Here is a 20,809-nt window from a genome sequence, read left to right on the forward strand (position 1 = left end):
TGTTCATTTCATCTCAGTGAGTGGGCTTCCGCCTTGCCCTTATTCCCTGAGGCTCAGCTCGGCCAAACTGTTAAAAGGAAAGTACACCATGGTTTTAAGAGGAGAAAAAGAGGCTTTAGTGTCTACAAGTCTCAAACCATGCTATAAAACTAGTAGACTTGGTGAGGGAGTAGGTGGTGTGCAAAAGAATACAGAGTCAAAAACAGAATATTGCATTATGGGCTTTTAGAATAATAGAGGTCTAAGTAAAATCAGTGATAAATAACCTTAGGATACTAATTTTGAGAGATTTAACTTAGATTTTTATTTCAAATTATACACTAAAATAAATTTGAGATAGAATTTCAGTTCTAGTATCATAAAAGTATTAGAAGAATGATAATTATTTCAAATAATTTGGTGATATAAAATTGGCAAATTTTGTTTTCCAAAATAAAAAAGCAGCAGAGGATGGTCCATATTCTTGAACGCCTGCACCCATGTGGCTCCCACTTTGGCTTGGCCCAGCTCTGGCCATTGCAGCCATTTGGGGAGTGACCCAGCATATGGAATCTCTTTCTGTCTGTCTGTCTCTCTCTCTCTCTCTCTCTAACTCTGCCTTTCAAATAAATAAGTCTTTTTAAAATGATTGATTTTTTGGTTCACTCCCCGAATGGCCTCAGTGACCAAGACTGGGCCAGGCTGAAGCCAGGAGCCTAGAACTCCATCTGGGTTTCCCACATGGGTGGCAGGGGCCTAAGCACTTGGTCATCTTCTGCTGCCTTACCAGGTGCATTAGCAGGGAGCTGGATCCAAAACAGAGCAGCCAGGAATTGACCCAGTGCTCATAGAGGATGCCAGCCTTGTGGATGGTGGCTTAACCTACTGCACCACAACGCCTGCTCCTGTATATGCCTTAAGGTAAGTAGAATCATGTTACCCATATTGTTACTTATTATAATAATATACTTCATCATAAACATACATTCATTTGATGATTCTTCCTTCCTTGCTTCCTTCTCTTCCTTTTCTTCTTTTCTCTATTTGTTAAAGATTAATTATTTATTTGAAAGACAGAGTTAGAGAGAGGCAGAGAGATTAGAGGTCTTCCACCCACTGGTTTACTCCCCAGATGGCTGCAATGGCCGGAGTTGTGCTAACCCAAAGCCAGGAGCTAGGAGCTTCTTCCAGGTCTCCCACACAGTTGCAGGGCCCAAGGACTTCTACTGCTTTCCCAGTCCTTAGCAGAGAGCTGGATTGGAAGTAGAGCAGCCGAATCTCGAACCAGCACCCATATGGGATGCCGGCACTGTAGGCAGCGGCTTTACCTGCTAAACCACAGCGCCTGTCCCTTCTCTATTTCTTACATAGTATTCCTTGATATTCACATAAGAAAGTTTGTTTAAACATGGGGCTGGCATTGTAACACGGTGTGTTAAGCCATTGCCTGAGACACTCACTATAGCCATTAGGGGATTGAGGGTGAAAGATATCTGTCTCTCTCTCTCCCACCCAAATAAATGAATACATCTTTTTAAAAAAATACATGCATATAGATGTATACACACACTTGTATGTATGTGTAATTTTTTGTGCCTGTGTGGTCTCTGAGTATATAAATAAACGGACAAGGGTCTAGGAAAACAGACTGCAAAATATTAAACTTCAGGCTGAAGTAACACTCACTGCAGGCCGGCGCCGCGGCTCACTAGGCTAATCCTCCGCTTTGCGGCACTGGCACACTGGGTTCTAGTCCTGGTCGGGGCACCGGATTCTGTCCCGGTTGCTCCTCTTCCAGGCCAGCTCTCTGCTGTGGCCAGGGAGTGCAGTGGAGGATGGCCCAAGTGCTTGGGCCCTGCACCCCATGGGAGACCAGGAAAAGCACCTGGCTCCTGCCATCGGATCAGCACGGTGCGCCGGCCGCAGCGGCCATTGGAGGGTGAACCAACGGCAAAAGGAAGACCTTTCTCTCTGTCTCTCTCTCTCACTGTCCACTCTGCCTGTCAAAAAAAAAAAAAAAACACTCACTGGAAGCTACATGCAATGTTAGCTTCCATTCCCCATCCCCCCAGATTCACACAGCATTAATAGATAATAATTTTTGCTCTACTAAACAGACATAGCTGTGTTCAACAACAGGATAACCATTTTTGTGGCCCAGAAATGGAACAGAATTACATAGAGGTGAGAAGGCTCTGCCTTACTGGGCTTCCCAGTTGGGAATGGCAATAGCAGCCAAGAAATCAAGTCAGGCCAAGTAATGGAACCGTGGAAAGGAAAAGGAGTTGGGGTCATTGTGAGAACTCAGAATTGAGAAAGCCTCCGCTGGTATTGAAAAGAGATCAAAGCACAGCTACAATGGGTGCTTTGAACTCACCCAGCCCCCAACTACCACCCAGGGTGGCAGGAGGAAGCACACACAGTCAGATCAAGACCGGAGCTAAGATGAACCAAGGCTCACAAATAAGACCCATGGGAAAACCTACATCAAAGAGCAACCTGATTTACCAGAAGGGACCCAGTTTGGTCACAAGGAGGCTACCATACCACCCAAAAGGAGATGAGATCCAGGAAACAAATCATACACACACACAGAGACACACACACACCTCCTACTCAAGAAGAGTTTGCACACTCAAATATAGAAAACAACACAGCCCTATATATGACTTGGGAAATGCAATAGTTTCACTGTTAACCATGTGTCCTAGAGAAAATGCTGCACATCTGCACAAGGAGATTTGGACCAATATGTTTACCTACGCAATAACAACAACAAATAATCTGAATGTCCGATAGAGGATGTTTAAACAAAATATGAACTATTCAATTTATCACTACATGTAAGCTCAACTGAATGAGTATTTTTGCATAAAAACAAAGAACTCAAAAGCACAATATTGAATAAAAAGCAAAACAATTTGCAGATAACACATATAGCATATAATCTGTATAAATAAATTATATATATTGTTTGCTGGTTCATTGGCATATAGTTTTTAAAAAAAAAAAAAACAAGGATTCACACCAACTTCATGATAGTAATTGCCTCTAGGTATAGGCATATGGTGTGGTCAAGGGTGAACAAAGAGATTTCAACTTTACAACATTCTTTTTCTTTTATTTTGAAAGTTGGGAGAAAATATGCTATGTGGTCATTCTGAGTAGTGAGTATTTGGTATATAGGTGCTTGCTATAATATTTTCTATATACTTGAGTTTTTTCAAAATGCTTTAGAATATAAGATTAGGTGAAGGCAGGTAAGATTAAAGAGAGAAAGGGAAATTTCAGCTTTGATATTTCTGTAATAGGATGTTGGATAGAATACAACTGCTAGTTTAGAGTCCATCAGATAGGCATTAATTTGAGCACCAACAGATGCTAACTACCTTCCTTTCCCAAGAGAACATTCAATGTTGAAGGGCAAGATTCCTCCTCTACTAAATGGATGACAGGCAGACATGGCCCCACTTCCAAACTGCTCTTCATCTCTACCCAGCAGAAAACCAGAGAAGTGGGACAAGTGGCAGACTGAGGAAGTCCTGTGTCTGACCCCTCCCTTTCCCTTCAGCCTGCATCCCCAGGCGAAATGAAGAGACTCTTTGGAGGACTCCCTGTGAGGAACGGGGGAGCCTGCAGATGGCGGAAACCCATCCAGGACAGCGTCAGCGCTAAGCAAGCTCGGAACCAGACCAGTCTCAAGCGGGGCAGAGACACATGGCTCTGGTGATTTCTCCTTTCTCTGCTGGACCCAAGTTCTCTGTTGCAGTCTCACCAGCTCTTTCACCTGGGGTTCTTTTTCTCTTATTACTGTTTACAGCTCAAGACCTGTTCCCAGGACCCTTCGCCTGTTCAAAGACAACAGCACAGGCATTGGGAAGTCACGAAGGCTACAGAACCCTGCAAAGTTCAGGCTGGTGTGGTCCCAACCACTCGAAATTCCCTTGTACTTCACCTTCACCTCTTGTGGGTGACAATGGGGTTCACCAAACCTCAATACCCTGTCTCAATCTGCTCTGCAGGGCCCAGTATTCCTCCATGAAGCTTTCTTTCTGGTGAAGTGGTGCTTGTCTGTAAAAGGTTGTGTGACACCTGCAAATCACCAGACTACCTGACAGCCTTCTGAAGCCCCTTTGTTCATAACCCTTCCATTCTTTTTTTTTTTTTTTAATAAATCACAGACCTGCCAGAGAAGTCTGTGGTAGAGAGTTTGCTAGCCACCACTAGCCTCACTCCCCAGTTGTAATGAAATCAAGGCTCGTGTTCATAAGCACAGAAGGCACAAATCAATCATGCTGTGTCTGCTTCAACTTCAAGTAGCTACAGGAGGCTGTAGGTTCTCCATCTCTACGTGACCTGTGCCCAAGGGCAGGTGACCCCATATCCTAGGCAGAATCACATAATCCAGAAACCCTTGTAGACAGATTTTTTACTTCTTTTTTGAGATAAATTTTATTTATTTGATAGGCAGAGAGAGAGAGAATCTTCTGTCCCACTCCCCAGATAGCCTCAATGGCCAGGCAGAACACAGGAGCCAGGAACCCCACCCAAGGTCTTACAAGCTGGTGACAGGTATCCAAGTACTTAGGCCATCTTCTGTTGCTTTAGCAGGAAGTTGCATTGGAAGTGAACTCAAACTGGTACTCTGATATGGGATGCTGGCATTGCAAGCAACGGCTTACCCACTGTGCAACAATGCTTCCCCAACAGGTAGTTTTCAACTGGGGTGATTTTACACACCAAGTGACAGTTGGCAATGTCTGGAGACATATTTTCTTGTCACAAGGAGGGCAGCATTCTCCTGGCATCTAATGGGTTAAAGCCAGAGCCACTGTAAAATTTCCTATAACTCACAAAACAGGCCTTTGCAAGAAAGGATTACCCAGTCCCAACTGGGATACCCAGTTCCAAACCAAAGGTTGGACAAAGAGGCATTCAGAGCCCAGGCCCCTAGAACCATCTCAAAAGGGCCTAGATGCAGGCTTTGCCAGATTCTAAAACCCATCCATGCAAGGACGGAGCCAGTGCCTTTCGTGTGTTTTGCCAGTCTACACATACTGAATGCATTCAATTTCATCAACAAGCCCTCTTTTCTAGGATTTATCATGATAAGTCACCAGTTTCACTTAATAAAAAATATAACACCAGTGTGCTAATTAGTAAAGCTTAGGTTGCTAAGCTTTAGATAGCACAAAGCATAGAATAGTGTAGCAAAGAGTTCCATTTAGCTAGACTGTCAGGCCTCTGAGCTGAAGAGTATAAGGTGGGCATGGCAGGCTAGGGCTGGGACAAGAAGACAGGGTGTGCTCCTGGCTCACCTGGTACAAACTCCCCCCGAGGTGATGAGGATGTAATGAGCGTCACACGCTGAGCACACTCACCCCTCCCTCTGCAGCTCATTCCGATGGCTTTGAAACACTAGCAGAAAGCAGGCTCACTTTGCACACATCATCCTAGCTCGAAGCTGGAAATACCTCATCTTCTGTACAGAGCAGAATGATGTACACCCTAAGTATTTACATGATGTCCTCTGTTTTATGTAACCAAAGTCACCTGATGGGTTTTGAGGAACTGCACATCTTCTAAATCACTAAAAATTCTAGACATTCTCCTACTGTTATGAACCTAGGTGTCTTAATCTTTATTCCAGATCTTGCCCTTGCCCCAGTGATAAGAATTCAAGCAAATGGAATACATGCAATGTACACGTGAGAGCAGAATTATATGATAGAACGAGAGTGAACACACATACATTCACACACAAGTGTGGGTCAGAGGGCTGCCTATGAGGAGAGAAGAGGAAGAAGAAGAGGAGGAGGGGGAGGGGGAGGAGGAGGCCTGAGAAGGATCCCCAAGCATCATCAAGGATGGAAAAGAAATGAAAGGGTCCCTCCCACGTTATCAACCTCTTTTATGAGATAGAGTGTTCTCCTAATTGAATATACAAACAGGGTGGAGTTTAGCCTGCGTAAGGCTCTTTGGGACTTCGATGGCGCCTCCGTGTGGATATTAACTTCCCCGTGGCCATCATGGCATCTCCTCCTTACTGGTCCTGGATGAGACATGGGTGCATCATGGGAAAGTGAGGGGATAAAGATACCATGCATGACTAGCAGAAATTCCAGCAAACCTACGCCTGGTCTGCCTGGCTCGTCTCCCCATATCACTACTACAGCAAAAGGGAAGAAATGCTTCAGAGATTTCAAAAACATTGAGCGTTACATAGCCTGAAAAGGAAAAAGACAAAATATACAGCGTTTATGTATTTGAACATGTAGATATTGCATCATAGATGTATAAATATTAAACATATACATGTCAGCTTCTTTCCTAAACTGATAAGAAAAGGGCCAATGCTAGCTATTAAATAAAGTTAATCAACACTGGAAAATCAGCATAAAGCCAGGGAAGTTTAGAAAGGGGGAATTCACATAAATCACCATTTCTAAGCTTTAAAAAGACATATATGAGTACTTGAAAAAGTTTGTGAAAAATGGAATTATAAGATTTTATTATGCTGCAAAAAATTTGAAATTCATGTGGAGTTTTATTATAGTACACATTTTTATGAAGTTTTTGAAGTTCTTGTATGTTCCACATGAAAGTTGAAGAAATCAATTTACATTAGCAGAAAAATATAAAAAATTTCTATATATGAATCATATAAAACTTAGTAGATGAGACAAATAATTTGATCATCAATCCAAGCTTCTATTGTTCTAAGAAATGCTATCGGTTATTAATTTTTTAACATTGAAAGGAAAAGTATATTCAAAAGACAGAAAACATACAGATTATAAAAATGTTTTCAGAAATTATCATTCATAAACAGTATTAACAGTTTAGAGAGTTACAATCAAAATCATTAAGTGATTTAAAGAGTTGACTAATGGGGAATAAACCAAATGATCAAATATACTTTAAGTGCTTTGTAAATAGCTGAGATTACTCCATTGCTCCATTAATGAAGAAATAAATTCTAGCCACTCAATTATGAGAATCCCAAAGACCAAACAAAAAAATGGAATATAAAAAATGAAGGTTGGGGGCCGGCATTGTGGTGTAATAGATAAAGCCACTGCCTGAGTTGCCAGCATCTTTTATGTAGAATGTCCCAGCTGCTCCACTTCCAATCCAGTTTCCAGCCAATGGCCTGAGAAAAGCAGTGGAAGATGGCCCGAGTGCTTGGGCTCTTGCCACCCTTGTGAGATCCAAATGAGCTCCTGGCTCCTAGCTTCAGCCTGGCTCAGCCTTGGCCATTGTGGCCACTTGAGGAGTGAACCAGCAGGTGGAAGATGTCTCTGTCTGTCTCTGCAAGTCTGACTTTCAAATAAATAAATAAATCTTTTTTAAAAACAATGAAGAATAGGGTTCTCTAGGGAACATAGAATTTTTTAAATAATATTTATGTGACAAGTAGTGCCTACTCTCTAAACCCTTCACAAATATGGACTTATCTGATCTTTGTAATAACTCCATGATAACAAATACACAAATGAGGGGCTAGTGCTGTGGCGCAGTGGATGAAGCTGCCACCTGCAGTGCCAGCATCCCATATGGGTGCCGGTACGAGACCCGGTTGCTCCACTTCCAATCCAACTTTCTGCTATAGCCTGGGAAAGCAGTAAAAGATGGCCCAAGTCCTTGGGCCCCTAAACCCACATGGGAGACCTGGAAGAAGCTCCTGGCTCCTGGCTCCTGGCTTCAGATCAGTGCAGTTCTGGCTGTTGTGGCCAGTTGGGGAGTGAACCAGTGTATGGAAGACCTCTCTCTCTCTCTGCTTCTCTTTCTCTCTCCATGTAACTCTGACTTTCAAATAAATAAATAAATCTTAAAAAAAAAAAAACAAATACACAAATGAAAATAAATGTTTTTTTTTTTTCCTTTTTACAGATGAGAAACCCAAAGTTAAGCAATTTACCTAAGGTCACAGATACAGGCTGTCACAAACCTCCCAGAAGCCTTGTTGTATCTGAAGTTTTATATAAAATGCTTAATCAGCAAACTCTGCATAGAGAAAGAACACAATAGATCTTGCGTCTTGAATCCATTGGCGATGACGTTCTAATGTAAACAGATTACATAGGACAAAAGTGACTTCACTCAGTTTGGCTTTATCTTTTGCATCAAGAATGATCTTCCAACTGAAAAGAATAAACAAACATCATTAGTAGGGAATTGAAGCCCTACATGTAAGGTCATTTTGAAAGAAAGCACCCGGTCATGCTAAATGAATTCAGATCTCTAGACCCAAATTAATTTAGACTAAAATAACATGCCTGTGGGATTAGGATCACTTTGGAGAAATTCTGAAGAGTGAGACATAAACAGCAACACTGAGATGAGGAAGCATCCTGTTTTTTCGAAAACAAAGGAAAAGTGCTTTTGCCTGAATCACTGGCAAGTGTTAGTAAACAGAACAGCCACAGACAGAGTTTACAAGTGTTGCGAAGGACGTAGCAATCACCAGGAGTCAGCATGAGCTTCCCAAGCAAAAGACACCAAATTAACTTCATTTCCTGTCCAAATCAGGGAAATAGGGTAGCAGGGCCTGTGCATCTTATCCACGATTCCTATCTATGTCTCCTAGAAGAGGAAATGGCTCAGGAAAGACGAGCAATGTGATCCACGGTGTGTGACGAGCAAAGGGCAAGGAGACCGCCCCACCTGCCTTCATGATTGGAAAGCCGAAATCTCTAAACTGGGTCAGATGGCTGGAAAAATTCCTCCCACACATGCAGCCTTCCAAAGAGCCAAACTTGACACGGTAGCCAAGGAAAGGAAACGTCAAGGTTGGGTGGGTAAACCGGAGAGAAGATAGTAAATGGTATATTGTCAGCACAAGCAGACTGCAGGCTCCAGGCACACACAGCCCTAGGGGTTGCAGACCGAGTGGGAAAGTGAGAATCTGCAAAACTAAAACTAGTTAATCAGCTTCAAATAAATGTCGAGTGGGAAAGTGAGAATCTGCAAAACTAAAACTAGTTAATCAGCTTCAAATAAATGTCGTATGCAGGAGAACTTCAAACAAACAGGATCTGCAAACACGTGCTTCAATCTAAGGAGAGTCTCAAATCTGATTAAGAGGACCAAAATGTCTTTGGCATTAATCAAGGTTACCTGCTGATATCGCTAATGGAAAAATAGAGAGATAATCAAATTAAATTGATCATCATCTGACTGCAGAAATTATGAACAAAAGGATGGCAGGCCACATGGCACTGGGAGGAAACAGCCAAAGATCAAGAATCCGGCTGTGCTTATCCAACACAGTCCAGTGTGGAACAACGCTATCCGTGGCACCGATGACAGTTTTCTGTTACTGTTTTAATGAGTCTCTCTCATGTGTTTATAAACCTTTACATACTTTCATCTTTTCGTTTAACATTATAACAGAAGCATTTTCCCATCTTATTATAAACTACTCATAAACACAACCTTATTGGCATCATGATACTGCTTCATATGCAGAGAGCATGATTCACTTAACCATTGCTTTTCCTTAGTTGTTTTTCATTTTTCATGATTATCAATATCCTGCAAAAATTGCAAGACTTCTCCTGTGCTTTATTTTCTCAGGGAAGATTCTGGAAATAAAATTACAGGGCCAATGAAGAGACATTTTAAAACTCTTGGCATGTGCTACTAAATTGCTTTCCTTTGCTCGCTCATCAGTATGATCAGTCTTCAAAATAATTACAACTTTGATAATTTAGAAGGTAAAATTATACCTCATTTTAATTCATAGTTCTTAATGAGGCTGAACATTTTTCCATGTGTTTATTTGCCATTTGATTTTTCCCTTTTGCAAATTGTGTGTTCATGCCTTCTGTCTGGTTAGTTTTAGTGATTTTTCTTATGAATTCGAATGATCTCTATTTGACAAAGTAATGACATATTTTTGTCATACATATTTCCAACCAGTGTTACCACTTTTTCCCCTTAATCGCATAAGTTGTTTCCTGATGTTTCATATTTCTTCATAATTAAAATATTTTTCTTTTCTTTTGTTATTTCTTTTATCACTTTTTAATTCAAAAGTCTTCCTAACCTTCAGATTTAAAATAATATTCTATTTCAGTCTAGGCTTCCATATGGTTTTATTAAATACACAGAAACAATTAACATAGGCTATAATAGTTTGAAATATGATATGAAATGTGGACCTGAACCTTTTTTTCTAATTCCTTGTACTCTAAGTAGGTATGTGAAACTAATGTTTACTGAATAAATCCCCCTCATCTTCCTGATTTATGCATTTTAAAAAATATATTCAATTCTTGGGGCCAGCATTGTGGCGTAACAGGTTAAGCCGCCAGATGTGGCTTCCATCATCCCATATGGGCACCAGTTCAAGTCCTGGCTGCTCCACTTCAGATCCAACTCCCTGCTAATGCACCTGAGAAAACAGCAGACAGCCCAGGTCTTTGGGCCCCTGCACTCACACAGGAGACCCAGAAAAAGCTCCTGGCTCCTGGCTTAGGCCTGGCCCAGCCTGAGACATTGAGGTCACACAGGGAGTGAACCAGCAAATGAAAGATCTCCATCTTTTCCTCTCTTTCTTTCTCTGTAACTTTGCCTTTCAAATAAATAAAATCAATCCTTTAGATACACACACACACACACACACACAATTTTCAGAGCAGAACTTTGGCCTACTGATGAAGACACTCCCATCCCACATCAGAGTGCCTTGGTCTGATATGCAGCTCCAGCTCCTGATTGCTCCTGATTCCAGCTTCCTACCAAGACAGACCCTGGAAGAAAATGCTGATGGCTCAAATAATTGGGTTCCTGCCGCCTACATGGGAGACTCGCGTTGTGTTCCCTGCCCCCAGCTTTGGCCTTGGCACAACCCTAGCTGTTGTGAACATTTAAAAAATAAATCAACAGGTGGATGGGAGCACTTGCTGTCTTGCTCTCTCTGTCCTCCATCCACATAAAAAAAGAATATTTTAAATATATATATTTCCAATTATTTTATACAACAGAATCCATTTGGGGTTATCTGTCATCAACGTATCAGTCTAGTTTATATCACTATAATACTATTTTCATTATTAGAGCATTTTAATAAAATATGGATAGAGCTATAAACTGCCCCACCTTAAAAATTTTTGTCTGTTTTCTCCAGTTGATTCCTCTAATTAGCCTTTGAAATAACTTCTTCAGGTTGAGTACAATCCCAGTGGAATTTTAATTATAATCTGCTTTCTAAGAGTCAGCATTGAAACATGCATGTTCCAGGAATGGTATAGAGTGGAAGAACAACCATTAGGTTGTCTTGGCTTTGAGACTTTGCCCAGTGAACACTTTTGATGTCGATATCCTAAGTGCCTTGGTGTGGGTAAAATGATGTGTGTGGTTTTTTTTTTTAAGATTTATTTATTTATTTGAAAGTCAGATTTACACAGAGAGAGGAAAGGCAGAGAGAGTGAGAGTGAGGTCTTCCACCCACTGGTGCACTCCCCAGTTGGCAGCAACAGCCGGAGCTGTGCTGATCCAAACCCAGGAGCCAGGAGCCAGGAGCTTCTTCCTGGTCTCCTATGGGGTGCAGGGACCCAGGGACTTGAGCCATCCTCCACTGCTTTCCCAGGCCACAGTAGAGAGCTGGATGGGAAGTGGAGCACCCATATGGGTTGTGGGCGCTTCAGGCCAGGTTGTTAACCCTCTGTGTCACAGTGCCACCCCCCCCCCTTTTTTTTAAAGAAAATGATGTTACAAAGCAGGTCTATAAGTATGTGCTCTTCCAAAAACCAGGTATCACTGAAGTGGGCGTGTGGCCTAGCAGTGACGCTATCACTTGCAATGTCTACTTGAGTGCTAGCTCCACTCCCAATTCTACCTTCTCCCTAAAGCAGACTGTGGCAGAGAGCAGGCGATGGCTCCAGAAGTCGGGTCACTGCCACTCATGTGAGAGACTGATTTGAGTTCCTGTTTCTGGCTTCAGCCTGACCCAGCCCCAGTTGTTACATCTGGGGAATGAATCAGCAGGTGGGGGAGCGCTATCAAATAAATAAAATTTTATATATGTGTGTATATATATATATATATATATATGGCTTATTAAAGATAGATACATAGGGCCGGCGCCGTGGCACAGCGGGTTAATCCTCCGCCTGCGGCACCAGCATCCCATGTGGGCGTCGCTTCTGGTCCCAGCTGCTCCTCTTCTGATCCAGCTCTCTGCTGTGGCCTGGGAAAGCAGTAGAAGATGGCCCAAGTGTTTAGGTCCCTGCACCCACGTGGGAGACCATGAAGAAGCTCCTGGCTCCTGGCTTCAGATCAGCACAGTTCCGGCCTTTGCGGTCATTTGGGGAATGAACCGACAGAGGGAAGACCTTTATCTCTGTCTCTCTCATTGTTCTGTCTCTCTCTCACTGTCTGTAACTCCACCTCTCAAATAAAATAAATAAATTTTTTTTAAAAAAGATGGATACATAAACGTTCTAGCTAATAAAAATAATTTGAGTCTTGGGGCCAGTGTTGTGACATAGTTGGTAAGGCTGCTGCCTGTGATGCCAGCATCCCATGTGGGTATCAGTTCATGTCCTGGCTGTTCCACTTCTGATCAAGCTCCCTTCTAATGCCTGGGAAAAGCAGCGGAAGGTGATCCATGTAGGAGACCTCAGTGAAGCTCCTGGCTCCTGTGTGTCTTTTTACAAAATAATGAAGGAGAACTGCAGATGCTGTCTTTTTTAACTGAAAAACTAAAAATCAGAACCTAAGTCAGTGTGGAGTCCGCCAACGGTGTGAATCCTCACCAGAGTGATTATAGTTCCTCTGTGTGAATCTCCTAAACAAAGAACCGGAAGTATGCGAGGCGGACTGGAGCTCAGCTCATGATTTACGACCTGTCCCACTGCTGAAGGTCCTTGACGTGGTGGCCACGATTATGCTTAACATTTTCAACAATTGGGAGCGGACTACCGCCTGAGAAGCTAATTTTATCTTCAGAAAGCTCTGACCATTAGAAACCCTTACATAGAATAAAATTATTTTCACCGCAACATCCCAGGTGCGTATTCTAATTCCTCTGCCATCTAATTCATCAGTTGTCACATAATCGCTCCAGGGTGCACATCTTCATTATTCCACTGAATGTCTTATCCACAATGAAGGTTTTTCTTCTTTAAAAAATTTTTTTACTTATTTATTTGAGAGGCAGAGAGAGAGTGAGAGAGTTAAAGAAAGCTCTCATCCTTCCATTCACTTTGGAAATTCCCGCAACAATCAGGGAGCCAAGCCAAAGACAGAAGCCAGAAGAAAGTCAATCCAGGACTCCCAGGTGAGTGGCAGGGAGGCAGCCACATGAGCCATCACTGGTGCCGCCCGGAGTCTGCATTAGCAGGAAGCTGGAGTCCAGACTCAGAATCCAGGTGCTCTGATATGGGAGGTGAACTTTTTTTTTTTTAAACGATCCATTTATTTAGTTGAAAGGCAGAATGACAGAGGTCTTCCATCCCCTGGTTCATTCTCCCACATGGCTTCAACAGCCAGGGTGGAGCCAGGCCAAAGCCAGGAGTCAAGAATTCCATCCCAGTCTCCCACACAGGTGGCAGGGAGGGGCCCAAGCACCTGGACCACCTTCCACTGTTTTCCCAGGTGCATTCTCCCAAGGAGAAGATGGCATCTCCATTAGCCAGGAAAATACAAACATTTTCCCTTTGTTCTATTTATTCTTTTTTTAATTTTTTTTATTTTTTGACAGACAGAGTGGACAGTGAGAGAGAGAGAGAGACAGAGAGAAAGGTCTTCCTTTGCCGTTGGTTCACCCTCCAATGGCCACCGTGGCCAGCACGCTGCAGCTGGCACACCGCGCTGATCCGATGGCAGGAGCCAGGTACTTCTCCTGGTCTCCCATGGGGTGCAGGGCCCAAGCACTTGGGCCATCCTCCACTGCACTCCCTGGCCACAGCAGAGAGCTGGCCTGGAAGAGGGGCAACCAGGATAGAATCCAGTGCCCCGACCGGGACTAGAACCTGGTGTGCTGGCACCGCAAGGCAGAGGATTAGCCTAGTGAGCCACGGCGCCGGCCTATTTATTCTTCTTCCTTCAACCACCAGCTGAGCTGTAGCTTAGAAGAGGGAGGCAGAGGAGGTGAACCTGACAAAGACCAGGCCCTCTCACCCACCAATCCATGTACAAGAATGCAAGGAGGAGAGGATGAGCTGAGCAGGCCCCATGCCCACAGCAACCGTGGAACCACGAGTGAGGCTACTCCAGGAGGAGGTGAAAAGAAGACACTAAGACGGAATTGAGGTTGAAGATTTTGATTACAAAAGATGACAAGAAAGTTGCAGAATCTACCTACAATTTCACTGAATGTTGGAGAAAGGAATTTGGTAGAATGCGGACGAAGTCAATGCTAGCACAAAATAAAGCATTTTCTATTTATACCTCCTGAGGAGTGATTTCTCAATAAACTAGTTGTAAGGCTACACTTTGCTGTTTTTCATTGTTATTTCAAGGTCAACATTGAAAAATATTGGGTAGAATTAATAAGGGCTAGGTCCGAATGGTTGTAAAATATTCATTTTCCTCTCTGCAATCCTCAAAATTAACTTGATTTCTATTGTGCTCTAAGATGCCATTAAACAAGTCCCCAAACACCTACAGTTTCAAAAGGCATCTGCAGCGCTTCTTGAGCCAACTCCGCATTTTTGTTTTGCTGCCAAAAGCACACCCCATAATGAACATGAAGCAGAGCAGTGCAAACGCTTTCTACCTCAAAGTAACTTGGGTTCTCCTAGTATCAACTGCTCAGTGTCAGAAGTTCTGATTGCTCGACTAATCTAAATATTAAATTGTCCATGCTCTATTAATGCTGACTTTTATATACTATTCTTGTTTTTAAAAAAATCTTAGAGGTGAGAGAGGGAGAGAGAGGGAGAGAGAGGCAGAGGGAGGGAGAGGGAGGGAGAGGGAGGGGGAGAGGAAGGGGGAGAGAGAGGGGGAGAGAGAGGCAGAGGGAGGGAGAGGGAGGGGAAGAGGGAGGGGGAGAGAGAGAGAAAGAGGGAGAGAGAGGGAGAGAGAGAGGGAGAGAGAGGGGGAGAGAGAGAGAAAGAGGGAGAGAGAGGGAGAGAGAGAGGGAGAGAGAGGGAGAGAGAGAGAGGGAGGGAGAGGGAGAGAGAGAGAGGGAGGGAGAGGGAGGGAGAGGGAGGGGGAGAGGGGGAGAGAGAGAGAGATGTCCCATATACTGGTTCACTCCCAAATATCCACAAAGGCTGGGGCTGGACCAGGGCTGAAATTAGGAACTGTCAATCAGGAACTTAATCCAGGTCTCCACATGGGTGACAGGAATCTAAATACCTGAGCCTCACTGCTGTCCCCTGGGAAGCTGGAGTCGGGAACCAGAGGCATGTGCATAACCCGGGTGCTCCAATGTGGGATGAGTATGTCTAAAGTAACTGATGTCTTGCCTGCTAGGCCGAAGGCTCAGCCTATGCTCATGCCATCTTATCCAGGCCCCAACTATTTCCTCTGCCTGAAAAGCCTCTGTCCTTCGCTTCTGTGAGAGCTCTCGTCTTCCATCAGGACCACATCAACTTAGAGCCCTGCCCCAGTCTCCCCTGTGCCTAGTTGTGTCCACCAGCCTTTTCTCTTACGTCTGGGTTAATGCTGAGCCCACTACTGTACAAGGATTCTTCAAAAAGTTTGTGGAAAGTGGAATGAAAAACATGGGCTTATTTTGGTGTAAAAAATATTTTGAAAGCCGTGCACACTAGGGACTCTTCAAAAAGTTCATAGAAATGTGTATTATGAAAAAAACAGATTTCAACAATTTTTTGCACCAAAGTAAATTTGTCCTTTTTTTTTTTTTTTTTTTTTTTTTTGACAGGCAGAGTGGACAGTGAGAGAGAGAGACAGAGAGAAAGGTCTTCCTTTTGCTGTTGGTTCACCCCTCAATGGCCGCTGTGGCTGGTGCACCACGCTGATCTGAAGCCAGGAGCCAGGTGCTTCTCCTGGTCTCCCATGGGGTGCAGGGCCCAAGCATTTGGGCCATCCTCCACTGCACTCCCTGGCCACAGCAGAGAGCTGGCCTGGAAGAGGAGCAACCGGGACAGAATCCGGCACCCCGACCAGGACTAGAACCTGGTGTGCCGGCGCCGCAGGCAGAGGATTAGCTTATTGAGCCGCAGCGCCAGCCCGTAAATTTTTCTTTAATTCCATTTACCCACAAATCCTTTGAAGACCCTAATATCTCTCCCACCCCCACTCTGTTTACACAGTACATTCACAAGGAGAGAGGGTATATTTTATCCCTTCTTTGTAAGACCATTGTCCAGCATGATCAAAGTAAATAATTAGTGCTCAGTGAATTTTTCAATAAGTGAATACATATTTCTATATATGATTAAAGGCACAGAAGAAACACAGAAAGGGGAAACAGCTGAGCAAAGCACTTGCACAATGTATGATTTTATGAGTTGCCAGATCTGACCAGCTGTTATCACTTTTTGGTTATAAGGGACAGAAACTCAATTCAGTCTAGCTTAAGTTAAGGAAATAAGCCTAAAAATTATAAGTAAGCCAGCAGTGATAAGAGGGAGGCACTATTGTCTCACATACCCTGGAAGGATGGGAATAAATCTGGCCCAGGGAACAGCAGGGTTCACAGAATCAAAGCAATGCACGCGGCCTCTCTCTCCGTCTCTCTCATCTTGGGCTTCTCTGCTCGCCTTCACTCTCTGCTGTGCAAACAGGTTTTCAGGGTTCATAGTCACCGGCAGATTAGCAAGCTCAGCCTTACAGCTCATAACTCAAAAAAATGAGAATGTTTTCCTGGCTCCCAGGGTGCTATATAAACTCTCAGTTCAACCTGCTTATGCCACGTGCCCGTCCCTGGACCAGTCGTTGAAGACAGGAAGTTAAGGCTAATGGTTGGCCCCAGTCCAAAATCAGGAAACTTTAAATTCATTCTTTTCTACTTCCAGGAACCTTTCCACTCTTCTATTGCCTCTCAATAATATTTTGACAAGGTTGTTGAAGAAAATTGTAGGCAAAAATTTTAAAAACATGCAAAACAAATTTCACAAGTCAGAAAACTCATGGTAATACTTGTGATTGTCTAAAAATTGACAAGATTTAGACCTGTAATTCCTCTTAAAGGCAACAGGGCAAACTAGGGATCTTGAAACACAAATGAGATAATATGTTATCCATGAAATAATTTTTAAAGCTCAGTTCAAATTGTTACACAAATCTGTAAGAAAGAAAGGGAAGCCCACTGAGATCAGGAACAGGACCAGATCGGTAATTGAGGATGGAGACTTCTGAGTCGAGTGGGAATCCAGACGCTTTGGGCGCGCTGAAGAGACAACCCTGGAACAGAGCCGGGAAAAGTCAGGGCTAAGACGACCTTGCCCAAAAGACTGGATCCAGGAAGGGCTACCCCTTCAGGGAAAGGGAGAACAAGGTGGACAACCCTGAGGCACACACGGGGAGGAACACTGCCTGGGACTTGGAAGCGGGAGGAGTTTTTTAAGAAATACACCGAGAATACATGGCTATAGGCCAGCCTTTGTGTATTTTTAGGACCTAGGTCCATACCACTTGCATGATTCTAAAAATTGCAAAAGGAATCTTGCAATTTAGCATGAACAATTCTCTAACACCTAATTAAAAGTGGACTCAGAGTTAAAGCCCATAAGTGTCTGATGGAAGCAGCAAAAATCCTCCCTAGGAGACTGCATGCTCAAACTCAGTGTACAAACTTCCCTGCTGATAGAATTACAACAAACATGAGCTCACAACTTAAAAATCACAAAACAGAAGTGAAAGTGAAATACTGTGTATGAGAAAAAAAAGTAAAATGACAAGATGAGATGTACAAATTCATTAGATAGTGGAATTATGACAAAGAACAGAAAACAAATCGATTTCATATTTTTATTTTTTTTAAAGATTTATTTTATTTATTTGAAAGAAAGAGTTATGGAGAGAGGTAGAGACAGAGAGAGAGGTCTTCCACCCATTGGTTCACTCCCCAGATGGCTGCAATGGTCGATGGCATTCTCCGATCCAAAGCCAGGAGCCAGGAGCTTCTTCCAGTCCTCGCATGTAAGTGCAGGGGCCCAAGGACTTGGGCCATCCTCTACTGCTATCCCAGGCCATAGCAGAGAGCTGGACTGGGAGAGGAGCAGCCGGGACTAGAACTGGCACCCATATGGGATGCCGGTGCTTCAGGCCAGGACTTTAACTCACTGTGCCACAGCGCTGCCCCAATTTCATATTTTTAAAAATCAATGTTTATAATTACAATATTTTAGTCAATTGTCTACTAATTATACTTGTTATGATAATTCAGTTCAAGCCAACAGATTTTAGCCTGGAAGCCTTAAAGCGGGGAATATCGCTTTTTAAATTGCAATTTATATACATATTATTCTAGCAGGATGGTTTCAGTAAGAAAAAGTTTTCAGGGCTGGCGCTGTGGCATAGCGGGTAAAGCCACTGCCTGCAGTGCCAGCATTCCATATGGACATTGGTTCATGTCCTGGCTGCTCCACTTCTGATCCAGCTCCCTACTAATATCCTGGGAAAGGCAGTGGAAAATGGCCCAAGTGTTTGGACCCCTGCCACCCACATAGGAGACACAGATGAAGCTCCTGGCTCCTAGTTCCAGCCTGGCTCAGCACAGGCCATTGAAGCCTTCTGGGACAGAAACCAGCAAGTGGAAGATATCTCTCTCTCTCTCTCTCTCTCTCTCTCTCTCTTCCTCTCTCTTCCTCTCTTTCTGTAACTCTGGCTTTAAAAATAAATAAATCATTTATATAAAAAAAAGTTTTCATTGTTTTCACTGAGATAATTTTTTCTGGGTGAATAAGTGGAAAATAAGTTAAAGGAGAAACAGGAAAATATACACCATTTCTAAATATTAAAAAGACTTGTTCACATGTTTTTAACTGAAGATGGTAAGTAGCAAATCATTGTGTTATTTAGATTCCACTGAAAATCTTTAAGCAAAAAACATAATTATTTTCTTTGAAAGGTCAATAATTGCAATACATTATAAATTATGTTAAGATTTTTTAAGTTATGATAAATTGGAGGATGTTAGCGTTAAGAGGCGTTGTATAGGTTTTCTAAATTCTCTGGGATAATGTGAGGAAAAACCCTTGAAGACTATGGCTTTAGGACACAAGCTCCCACCTGTGCAGCAATCAAGGTCCACTTCTTTAAGTTTCCAAACCTTTGAGGAGTGACACAGTGGCCTGAGAGCAGTGCCTTCATGTGTCTCATGGTACAAATTACACCATGCACAAACTTGTCTATACCTTGGTCAGAAATACATTGTGGATGTATTAATACATGCCCACAAGGCTGGTGACCCTCCTCCCTTCCGAGGTGGCACCAGCTCCCTTCCCTCCAGTGCTGGCTAGACTTAGCGACTTGCTTCCAACACACAGGTTGTGATGGAAGCTACTGCTGGGGTCTTCTGAGACTACCAAAAAAGCATCGATTTGTTCTCTTCCTCTCTCTCCCTCTCTCTAGAAAAGTCAGCCACCATGTCAGGAGGATGCTTCAGCATCTTTATGGAAAAGTCCATTTGGAAAAGAACCGAAACCTCCTGCCAACCAGGAGCAAGTGACGTCATCTCTGAAGGGCAGCACAGTCAACCCTCCTGCTGACTGTGGCCAACGCTTTGACCACAGCCTCCTGAGAGATCCCAAGCCAGAAACCACCAACTAAACAGGTCCAGCATTCCTGAACTATAGAAAAATTGTGTGACATTACAAATATCTGTTGCAATCAAAGCCACTGAGTTCTGAGAGAATTCACTTTGCATCAATAGACAATTAATGCAGCCACAGGTCAGGTGCTTGGGTGTTCCAGTAACAATCCTTGTGGAAATTTCTAAGTGCCTACTTTCAACTTCACTGCTTATCTCTTCACATACCGGAAGCAGTTCGTGGATTGGCACAGACTCCCACATCATGTCTTAGATAGCAGCACCCCTCACATCTTGTCATTGCCTCAGACACAGTTGCCCTTAGCTTCCAAGATACATCTTCCATTAATACTCTGCAAAGAATGAATTGGTTTTTACCTTCTTTCTAAAAAAAACTTCCCACCTTCTTTCTGAACAACTGCCTTTGAGCTGAGCACCAATCCCTGGTCTAGGCCGTTGTGGCCAGGATTAGAGAGCCACATGGCCTAAAAGCATGGCAAACTACGTGGAAAGAGAGTCTTCAAAGGAGAATGGAGCCCAAGGCAGGCATTGAAATTTGATAAATTCCATAACGCATAGGTTTTACATTTTTCACGAAGTCTCCTTATTCAGTCTAACCTGAATCTGAGCAATGATTGCATACCACAAGCCCCCATTCCCTCTGCCCTGTGCTTCTACCAAAAGCCATGCTGCTCTCCATCGGACCAGCCAGTAGGACCAAGCTGTACACTGCCCACTAGTGGTGGCCAGCTCACTTTCCCACCACACCATAAGCTCCCTGAGCTGATCGCTACAACCCCAGGGCCTGCAGAGGAGTTGTTACAGCTTATGCTTGATTGCTTTTAGTACAAATGCACTTAGAAATTACTTCTTCTGTTGAAGAAGAAGAATTTGAGGCAGACATTTAGTCTAGCAGTTAAGATGCCAGTTTAAAAGGCTAATCCCCATAGCACAGCCCCTAGGTTTGATTCTTGGCTCCAGCTACCTGCCAATACAGATCCTTGGAAGGCAGTAGAGATGGTTCAACAACTAATTGGTGCCTTCCACCCACAAGAGGGACCCTGATTACGTTCCCAGCTGCCAGCTCCTGCCCCAGCCCAATCCTGGCCTTTTGGGGCATTTGGAGAGTGAACCAGTGGATAGGAGCTCCCTCTG

The sequence above is a fragment of the Oryctolagus cuniculus genome, chromosome 2 (genome assembly GCF_964237555.1).
Source record: "Oryctolagus cuniculus chromosome 2, mOryCun1.1, whole genome shotgun sequence".
Lineage (NCBI taxonomy): Eukaryota > Metazoa > Chordata > Mammalia > Lagomorpha > Leporidae > Oryctolagus > Oryctolagus cuniculus.